The following is an 11,349-nucleotide window of genomic DNA, read 5'->3' on the forward strand; positions in this document are numbered from 1 at the left end:
GAGAGAGAGAGAGAGATGTGCTCACAATTTTCAGAATATACCTTTGTACTAAAATATAGATTTTTCATGCCGGTGGCACGTAAAAGCACTCACTACACTCTCGGAGTGGTTGGCATTAGGAAGGGCATCCAGCTGTAGAAACTCTGCCAAATCAGATTGGAGCCTGGTGTAGCCATCTGGCTCACCAGTCCTCAGTCAAATCATCCAACTCATGCTAGCATGGAAGGCGGACGTTAAACGATGATGATGATGATGATGATATGTAGTTGGTACAGACAGACAAACAGACAAAAAAGAATAGCCAAATCAAAACACACTTAAGAAAAAAAAGTTCTGTATTTTCTGAGAGGTGTTCCTTACATTTAATATGAGCTTTAACCAGTACAAAATCACTAAGATTATTCATCTGGCCTAAAGCAGTGTAAAGCACCGTATTTTATTAAGAGAGAGAGAGAGAGAGAGAGATACCTAGGCTAGTTTCTTTTGGAATATCTATTGGCCTCAATTCAAAAGAATTTCATGCATTCTAAACAACTACCATTGCAAGGCATGTTTCCAATCAAGCCATTAGATTTGAATTTAGATGTAACTGGAAACCAGCAGCAAGGCTTCTTTATTCTTTCTACCCATAATTAATATAATTTAGAATAATGAGCACATGTACTTTACCACATATTTTAAGAAATAATTCCTGGTTTTAAAAAAAAATGGTCATTATTGCATCAACAAAAATATGGAAGTAGAGGAAACAACTCCAGTGTTAAGTGTCCAGCTATCTATGTAACCCTCTAGCGGGGAAAAGGTATAAAAGGTGCTTGGAACTGACAGTGGGAGAAGGTTATTACTTATGAAGAAAATGGACTAAATTGGTTTTATTTAAGTCTTAGTAATGTAGTCGACAAAATATTTATTAGTTATATGCTGAATTATGTTATTTTAAATGTGCTTTAATTTCCACTCATCATATTTACTACTGCTATAATTTCCACTTTTCTATGCTTACATTACTAGAACAGATTTTTTTATTGAGCAAGATTTTCTATGGTCAGATGCTCTTCCTGTCACCAACCCTCACCTGTTTCCAAGCAAGGTAGGGTTTCCTCATGGCCCAGTATGCTTTCCTAGAATATTGGAAATGAATGACACAGCTTATATGACAATGAAACTTATTTTCAGGCAATGTCAAAACAAGGAGAGATAAACGCATACACACATGCAGCAGGCTTTTCAGTTTCCATCTATCAAATTCTCAGGGCTAAAATTGAAGACACTTGCCCAAGATGGTATACAGTGGGACTGAATCTGAAACCATGTGGTTTGGAAGCAAACTTCTTAACCACACACCCACACCTGCATCTATAGCCATTCTATATAGAATTTAAAGCACCATGTATTTAGAACCAAGGATAAAAACATTATCATTAACACAAACAACGAGTTCCAACTGAGCAACAAAATACATTATATTTTTTGCTCAATGACTGTTACATCTGAGTGTAGTTGATTCAATCAGGCACTGAAAGTAATGAAAAATTGGAATTTGTACCTAGTATTCTTTGATTATACAGAATAGATTGTCGACATTCTATAGGTTCTGTGGTGATGCCATAACAAAACTTCATTCCACTCATCCAGTCAAGCAGCTGATTTCCAATCAAAAAGACTATTCATGTCATAACTAATAACATTAAAAACAAAGAGTAGAATTTGTTACAGATACTCTCTCAATATATATGATTAATTCTATATTGTGAATAATAAACATAAAAATTCTTCATGAAAACAATATCTTAAAAGACAGCTAATAAGTTACAACATTCATTAGATGATCTAAAATCTATATGACAATTCCAATAATCTATAGTCTTATTTAATCACATTTTACTTTTAAGTTTGTGTTGTATGTTGTATTGTGTTTAGTTTGCTTGTTCTGTGCAACCTAAAAAGAATAGTCTTTAGTAATTAGAGAAATGTCAGAACAAAGTTTCAAATTTTAGCACAAGGTCAGCAATTTCAGGGGATGGGTAAGTCAATTACATTGACCCTAGCACTCAACTGCTGCTTATTTTATCAACCCTAAAAGGGATGAAAGGCAAGGTCAACCTTGATGAAATTTGAACTCAGAACTGAACCAGATAATGAAAGCAATTTGCATCTGGTTATCAGTTAGATAGACCAAGATAGATACATATTTAATTCACTCAAACAAAAGGATGATTATACATAATTTCATCCATCCATTTTCTCTACCCACTATTCCAGGGAGGGTCATGGAGGAAAAGTCCTCGGGCCCCTCTTCCATAGGGTCCTATCAAAAGCAACCATCATTACACTTTTTGACTGGATTCCCAAGCATGACCAACTGAGACTATGGATATTATCCAACTATCTCATTCTTGGTCTACTCCTAGGTCTCTACTTACTGACTCAGCTGGAAGATTCCATTTTGCAATTCTTCCATGTAACACTCTCCATAGTACCAAAGCTGTGGCCTCTCAATGCTGAGAAGCAGTAGCTAGACCGACTGTGCTAAGTACACAAATGTAATTTTGTAATGAACTAAACAAATTTACTGTTGATTAAACCAACATGAACTATAAACATTTAATTCTAATTCATGTTTTATTCTTTATAAGTACATTTGGTATTTGAAAAGGAAGATGTTGTTTATCAGATGGTGTTGAATAATTCTTTTTGCTGATATTGTATTTAGTATTATTGCCAATTATTCCTTCAGCTGCTTGCCTTTGTAATCATACACTTACAGTCATTACCCAATATTCATGACTTCTTGATCTCTAAGCTACATGGCCTGTCAAGTAGCATTACTCCAGAGATCCTTCACAGAAACCTCATTTCAGCTGCTTGTCTTTGCAATCCTATTATTTTAGTCATTACCCAATATTCATGACTGCAATTAAGATAGGTACATAAAATTCAAAACATAAGAGACAAAACTGAAGGGCAAAATGTTGGCTCAAGAGATCCTTGTAAGATACAATATTATGCTGTCAGAACATAATGGGAAACATCATGCATGAATTACAATAATCCTTTTATCCTCTCATAAATCTTCATTATAATATGAAAATAAAGTTTGTTATTTTTCAACATATTTCATTATCACATAACAATTGTTATTTTATTTTTGACTTTGTTTAAGTCATTGGACAGCAAGTATGTTAGGGCACTGCCCTGAAGGGCTTTAGTTAAACAGATTGATCACAGTAATTATTTCTTTTTTAAAGCCTGGTACTTATTCTATTTTCCACCTTTGCCAGACTTCTAAGTTATAGGGATATAAACTAACCAATGCCAGCTGCCAAATGGTGGGGTGAAGGTAAACACAGGCACAAAGATACACATATAAACTTGTTACCAGTTGAAATACACCTGAGGCATATTCAAACATGTAAAAAGCTATTCACTGTGTGTGTGTGTGTGTGTGTGTGTGTGTGTGCATGTGCGCACACACACACACACACACACACACACACACAGGCTTCCAAACAGTTTTTGTCTACCAAATTCACCTGCAGAGCTTAGAGGGCACTTGCACAAAGTACCACACAGTGGCACTGAAACCAAAAGTAGGTGGCTGCAAAGCGACATTCTTAACCACAGTGACTTGTGAATTGTTGACAGACATTTGGAGGACATGTCTTATGATAAAATAATCAATATTTGTCAGTGAAATCTCTGTGTCCTCTGCTCTGACTAGAAAATACAACAAATTTCTCTTTCTCTCTCTCTCTCTCCTTTTCCATTTCCATAAATGATAGTCCAGTACAACATATAAAAGATGTGCAATCAACACTGGCCAATCCACTGTCACCATTGGTCCATATCTGTAACAAGGTCAACAGCTTCATTAAATCTACCATTACGTCTGGCTAGATCATTAGCAACTTGATATCATATGTTTTTCAAAAAGCTCAAACATAAGGCCACTGTAGTTTGATTTTTGAGATTCAAAAGCATATGACCAGTGATGATATATTTGGCCTCCTCAAAGCATGGCTAATTAAAATTAATCTTTTTGAAGGTAAAAATGCTATCAGCTGAGAAATTCTCCTCTCATACAATTAACCTTTCAGCAATAAATCTTGCAATTAGCCTTTCAAATGCAAATCATAAAAATATGACACTGAATACAGTGACAGCTTTAATTTAAGAACACAGCAGAAATTTATACAATATGTGATATAATATTGGCAGCAACAGAGGAATAAATGAATAAATTACTAGTAAAAGAAACATTGTGGCAGTTAGACAAAACCAATGTAAAAAGTTAATTTTGATATTTTAAATGATTGTGGATAAAGGCCGAGAGTATTATGAATTCTCATAGTACCTGAGCAGAGTCCACTGTTATTTAAAAATTCTTTGTTCTAAGCTTGTAGAGAACCATGAAATACAATTTCTTTGGCAATTTTGTTTTCTGAAGCCTTTTAATTCTCAAAAGGATATAAATCCCACACAGGTCATACTGAAGGAGAAAATCTTTTGAAAACTAGATTCATTGTTATATAGTTATCACTTCTTTTACTCTGAGGACTGTTACCAATCATTATACAGGGACATATATTAAATCTATATATAATGGAGACAGGGACATATAATGTCTAATACAATGGTGATGGATGTATAATATCTAATGTAATGGAGACAGGGACGTGTATCTAACAGAATGGAGACAGGGATGTGTATCTAATAGAACAGAGATAGGGATAATGAGTCTGCTATTATGATCCTGTTCAGCATCCATCCACTGAAATCTACCTTTTCCATATCCTCTCATACTTCTACCACTCTCTCTCCTTTCCATTGTACTATGGTACCCAATAAGAGATCACACTGAATCTATCCATATTCAATTCCTGCTACTACTATCTTTAGTCCTCCAGTTCACACACACACAGCATGAATGCTTTCAACAAAGAATTGCTTCAGATCTGTAACTAATACATAATGCCAAGAAAGTGTAGAAATAAAAAGGAGCCAAGAAAATTAAGGGCTTATTCTTGTAGTGAAGATGTATGGCTTAGTGATTAGGGTACTCATCTCGTGATCATAAGGCCATGAGTTCATTTTCCCCAGCAGCACATGTCTTTGAGCAAAACACTTTGTCACATTGCTCCAGTTCACTCCACTGGTAAATGTGAGTAGTACCTGTGATTCACAGGGCCAGCCTTATCACACATTTTGCATCATACTGAATCTTCTTGAGAATTACTATGTTATAGGTATGCATGTCTGTGGAGTGTTCAACAATTTGCATGTTCATTTCACAAGCAGGCTGTTCCAATGATCAAATCAACTGGAACACTCAGAGTGCCAAATCTATTCTTGTAGGCTACTGGTTTATTGAAAAGAAGGAATGAAAGCAAATATATAGGTGCAGGCATGGCTGTGTGGTAAGAAGTTTCCTTATCAACCACATGGTTCCAGGTTCAGTCCCACTGTGAGGCAGCTTGGGTTGACCAAAGCCTTGTGTGTAGATTTGGTATACAAAGACTGAAAGAAACCCGTCGTATATGTATGTGTGTGTTTCCATCACTGCTTGACAACTGGTGTTGGTGTGTTTACATCTCCATAACTTAGTGGTTCGGCAAAAGAGACTTAAAAAAAGAGGCTTAAAAAAATAAGTGCATGGCAGCCTCATGAGTACTGGTACCACCAAAAATTGTACCCAGTACACTCTGTGAAGTGATTGCCATTAGAGTGAAAACTATGACAAAGCAGACACTGGAGCATGATGTAGTTCTCAGATCTGGTGGATCTTGTCAAACTGTCCTAGTTCATGTCAGTATGCAGGATGATGGATGTTAAAAGATGATAACAATGACAACAGGGATGGGGGAGGCAGGTATGGCAGAACCAATGTTAATCCAAATTGAATTCAATTAATTTTTGTTTTGTATAAAATGCCATGGAATTACATGGATCATATTTCTGGGAAAATATATGTGCCACTCACATGCCATAGAGTGCATACTGTAACAGATTTATACTGTATGTGACAATATTGATAAACATGAGAATAAAATTAGCAGAATGAATAAAAAATTAGGCAAGGATTAATACTTGTATGGAAAATTAAATCAATGTGTCCTATTGCTCGTAGTTACAAGTTGATTCAGCAAAAAAATTTTAGTTTCCTATATGAGCAATCATGTAGGTTCTTTTTAAGATTTAAACCTTTTGATACCAACCTGCTTGGGACCACCCTGGTTCTATAATAGAAACTTCCTGCTTTAACCCTTCAGCATTCAGATACTACTCTGTCAAATCTAGAGCTTATTTATTCACATTGCTTTGAATTAATTATGGCTTATTGCTTAGCTTCAAGATTTCAATGATGTGACTGTTTATTTTTAAAATGACATTGTAGGGTGGGTGTTAGAAGTTTTTTCTAACCAATTTGTACTGGTCAAATATTCTGCCAAAATAAATAGAATAACTGGCCCAGATAATAGCTAGTTCAAATGCTAAAGGGAGTGATCTAAAGTAAAATCTTCCATTAAAATTCCATGTTAATTTATGTTTAAAATACCAGCTTGATAAACTTACTTTACTAAACTCTTCGTTACATTCAAACTTAATTGAAATAAAGGTTATGTATTTCAACAAAAATATGGTAACAAAAAGGTTAAGAATAAATGGAGAAAGAACAAAACTTAGTAGTTCAGCAACATAGACTGATAGAATAAGTACCAGACATTAAAAAAAAAAAGTACTGGGGTCATTCTTTCAACTAAGAAATTCTTCAAGCAGTGCTCCAGCATAGCTGCAGTCTAATGACTGAAACAAGTAAAAGAAAAAAAGAATTGTGTATAGCAGATTTTTACTCAACCAAGGGGTTATATGTGGACATCAGTGAGTGTTTTATTCACTTTTTTCCCCATATTCATTTTAATGGCATGTACTCACAAGTATATGTCATTAAAAATACCCAAAAGGGCCAAAATGCATCTGACACACTTGCTGGCTATTTCTGAAAAGAATTTTCATCTCTCTCTCTCTCTCTGATATTTATTATGTTTTTAACACAGCACATCCATGAGAGATATTACCTCAGGACAAATACTGCAGTTGCTGGACTATCAACAGAGGTTGTACACATTAAGTATGATATATAGGTGGCTATTTTTCACAAATGTAAAATATTGATTTCAAATTTTAGCACAAGGCCAGTAATTCCAGAGGAGGGGGTAAGTCAATTACATTGACTTCCAGTGCTCAACTGGTACTTATTTTAACAACCCCAAAAGGATGAAATGCAAAGTTGACCTCAGGAGAATTTGAACTCAGAATGTAAAGACAGACAAAATGCCACTATACATTTTATTCGGTGTGCTAACAATTCTGCCAGCTCACCTTATGTTCTATTGGATTTATCACATGACCTAAAGAACAGATAGACAAATGAAAAGCAGAGAGGTAGAAGCACCATGTGTTTGAATACAACATTGTCTTGGAGAGAAAAAAAAATAAACATATACAAGTGGTGTGGACATAAATTGAGGTTAAATGACAAAGCTCAAACAAAGACAAATTTGGAAAATTCAAAGAAAGAATTACAGAGAAAATGACCATAAAGAGAATTAAGCCTTGCTATTATAAACAATGTTAAATGATAAATGGGGAGAAAATCAATTCTACAATAAATCAAAGAAAAATTGTTGCCTTGTTCAAAGAAAATATTCATACTACAGTTTGTTAATTCAAAATATCAAATACAACCCACAAAAACTTTATAATGAGAATACAATCAAATTTTATCTATATTTCTTCAGAGAAGACAAATTCAAACAGTTATTTTTAGTGCAGGGCAATTATATATTATATTTTAGCTTCAATCAAATACATATGCTGCCAAAAAAGTGTATTTGCTAACAACTGTTATTTTCTTTATTGATTAAACAAACAACTCTAATATATTCCGTTGGAAATAATGGTATTTCAAGTACTCTGACATCTGCAAGATTTATAATCAATTTGCATTTTTATTCATTCAATTAATTGTCTTTTACATATATATCTTTGGGAAAATATGACATTCCAAGAATCTGTGTGATCAGCATCAATGTAATTAGCCTTAAAGAATAAACTAAATGATGTTGCTTCAACATTACAAATATTTTACTATTAATCTAAATAAATAAAATATTTTAAATTGAAAATTTAAATCTGTTTGTCAGTAATAAAATATTTAATTTGTTAAGTCCTTGAAAACTTGGTTTAAATAGATTATGGAATTTCTTTCTGAGACCCTAACTACTAGAGTTGTTTTGCTCACACACAGAACAAACTTATGGCTCAATATTTCCAAACCGCAATCATTTCATCTTTGTTTAAGATATTCTATACTAATGATTATATATACATGTCTCCTTCCTTGTTTAAGACACTAAAGTAGAATCTGAGGAAGATTTGGCTGCTATTTCTAGTAGGCAAAGCAACTGCATAGTATGGCAGAAGGTTAATATTGAAGTAAATGACAATTCATATACATGGTTACTGTTATGAAATAAAGTCAAAAATTTAGGAATAAACATGAAAATCCAGGTTGATTAGATTTTCAGTAAATATTTGGTCTAAACAAAAGTACAATTTAGAAAAAAATCTCAACAGATTTGCAAATCAATGGAAAAAGAAACAAAGTGCAGGACTACAGACCACATTGTCAGAAATTCATAACTTATTTTGTGGTATCTCGAGAAGGTCATTATAAGAATAAAGAGCACTGATTTTATTTCACTTCTTTTATTATTATTAGTCAATTGGTTAATCATTTAAGCAGTTAACTCATCAACTGATTAATCAGTCAGTCAATCAATCAGCTAAGTTTGTCAAAGTCCTTGTATCGCCATTTGCAACCACAATAATATGCCCCCTGGTATGCAAGTGTTTATTACTAGCATTATGACCCTCCCAAGATACAATGAAATCTGTTTCAATACATGGGTTCACATCAAGAATCTTGCAAACCAAATACAAAAATGCAAACTTATTATGATCCGTGCCTCGAGAGAAGATATTCTACTTTTCTGATGCACAACTACCACTGCTATTTCATAGTTGAGTAGTTAGGAGTAGGAAAACATCTATTTCTTAAAACAGTTGAGCTAACATTATACAAATTGTTGAAATTTTCAATGGTCATCTGACCATTGGATAAAGTGAAGTGAAGTGGAACTGTGAGTCAAAAGGACAGTGTAAATTCAAACGAAAAGACAGTTTGGAATTGCTGAAATTTATCTATGAAGAAGAAAGATATATAAAGAATCTTCTACTTGTTTCAGTCATTGGATCCTATCCATACTGGGGCATCACCTTGAATGGTTTTAGTCAAACAAACTGCTCCTAGTCTTTAAGAAGTTTTAAATCTGATAATTTATCAGTCTCTTTGGCCAAACTGCTAAGTTACAGGGAAGTAAACAAACCAACACTGATTGTCAAGCAGTGGTGAGGATAAGCACAGACACACAAATATGTGCACACATGATGGCTTCCATGCAGTTACCATCTTCCAAATTCATTCACAAGGCAAACGAGGGCAATAGCAGAAGACACTTGCTACACAGTGGGACTGAACCCAAAAGCATGCATGCGCAAAGTAAACTTCTTAACCTAACCATACACCCATACCTGTGCCTCAGAAAAAAAATATATTATATTGCGACAATTACTCTGTATCATGACAGAAACTAACAAATATGGAACTCAAAGTACTTGAACTTGGGTTAAGAAAATAAAACTAAAGAAAGGCAAAGAGAAAAAAATGTAATCAATATACTTGTGTAATCAGAGCACAAAATGTAATCAGATGTAATCCTTCATAATTAAGATCGTTTCAAACACAATAGCTTTTCTATTATTAGTATCTATGTACCTAGCTAATTGTACGTAACTAATTGATATACCAATATTAAGTGTTCATATTTTAAAATTCATTTTCCTCAAAGACTAAAGACCCATTAAAATAATAAAGAAACTTTTGATTAAAAAACAAATATATCCATTTATATATCCCACTATTCCCAGGAGGATCACTAAGGTAGAATCCTCAGGCCCCTCCTCCATGGGGTCTTATCAGAAGCAACTATTATTACACCTTCTTGAGGGATTCCTAAGCATGGCCAACAGAGACTATGGATATTATCCAACCATCTTGCTTTTGGCCTACCCCACTGGGTCTCCTGCCAGTTGGCAAATATAATAAAGCAAATAGAATAAAATAAATATTGGTGCAGGCATACGGCTGTGTGGTTAAGAAATTTGCCTTACAACCACATGGTTTTGGGTTAACACCCACTGCCTCGCACCTTGAGCAAGTATCTTCTCTTATGGACCCGAGATGACCAATGCATTGTGAATGAATTTAGTGGACAGAAATATGTGAAAGCCCATGGTAAATGTGTATATATTAAATATGTTTGTGTATGTGTGTGCATGCGCATCTTTGTCCTACCACCACCACTTGACAACCTGTATTTGTTTACATTTCCATAACTTAGCAATTCAGCAATAGAGACTGATAGAGTAACAAATGGGCTTTAAAAAAAAGTAGTGGGGATTAATGTGCTGAACTGAAACCCATCAAGGCAATGCCCCAGCATGGCCACATTCTGTTGATAAATATAAAAAAAGAAGAGTATATTCAAAAAATTTTTTTAAATAAGAGAGCAAAAGTAACACATACCTTGTCACGGTTGCTTCAAATTTCTGCAAGCAAGCAACTGAAGTCTCCACATTCAGGTGTCAATATGTCACAAAATGGCTGGACAGCAGCTAACCCTGCAGTAGTGCTGGGTCAGATAGATGCTACAAATAAACAAAAATAATAAATTTATTATAAACATTGTGTGATGCAATTTGCTGCAGTTTTACAACACAGAACAAAGAGTTAACATAATGCATGTGTGTACATATGTATGTGTGTGTGTATATATATATATATATATATAAAAAAAGCAACACAGATTTTAAAGATGACTGCAGTGCGCATGTTTCATGCTACTCCATTTATTTAAGTAATGCGAGCATTACATTAAATGCAAAATGCAGAGCAATCTTCAACTTGATCACCTTGCTTTTAGAATGGTTTTTGGATAATACCATACTATATTCTGGTGCCTAAACATAAGTACCACATTCAATTTTTAATCTAAATCTATATATATAATTATATAAAACAGTAATCCCTTGCCATATTGCTGTTCACCTATTGCAGTTTATTATTTAAGCTTGCATTGATTCCTCCATGGTTTTGTTTTGCATTTATGTTAAAATAAATATATACAAAGTATAAAAATAATTTTTAAAAAACATACAGTACAGTAC

The 11,349-nt window shown here is 34.0% G+C and overlaps 1 protein-coding gene across 5 annotated transcripts in view; it reads right to left on the reverse strand.

Moving 5' to 3' along the window:
* Nucleotides 1-11,349, reverse strand: part of LOC106875929 (protein FAM13A) — a 242,604-nt gene that overhangs the window by 209,247 nt on the left and 22,008 nt on the right. For all 5 annotated transcript variants that reach the window (XM_052978225.1, XM_052978227.1, XM_052978230.1 and 2 more), the window contains exon 2: nt 10,709-10,830. The gene's annotated coding sequence lies outside the window, so the exon portion shown is untranslated. The remainder of the gene's footprint in view (nt 1-10,708; nt 10,831-11,349) is intronic.

Source organism: Octopus bimaculoides, chromosome 2 (genome assembly GCF_001194135.2).
Source record: "Octopus bimaculoides isolate UCB-OBI-ISO-001 chromosome 2, ASM119413v2, whole genome shotgun sequence".
Classification (NCBI taxonomy): Eukaryota; Metazoa; Mollusca; class Cephalopoda; order Octopoda; family Octopodidae; genus Octopus; species Octopus bimaculoides.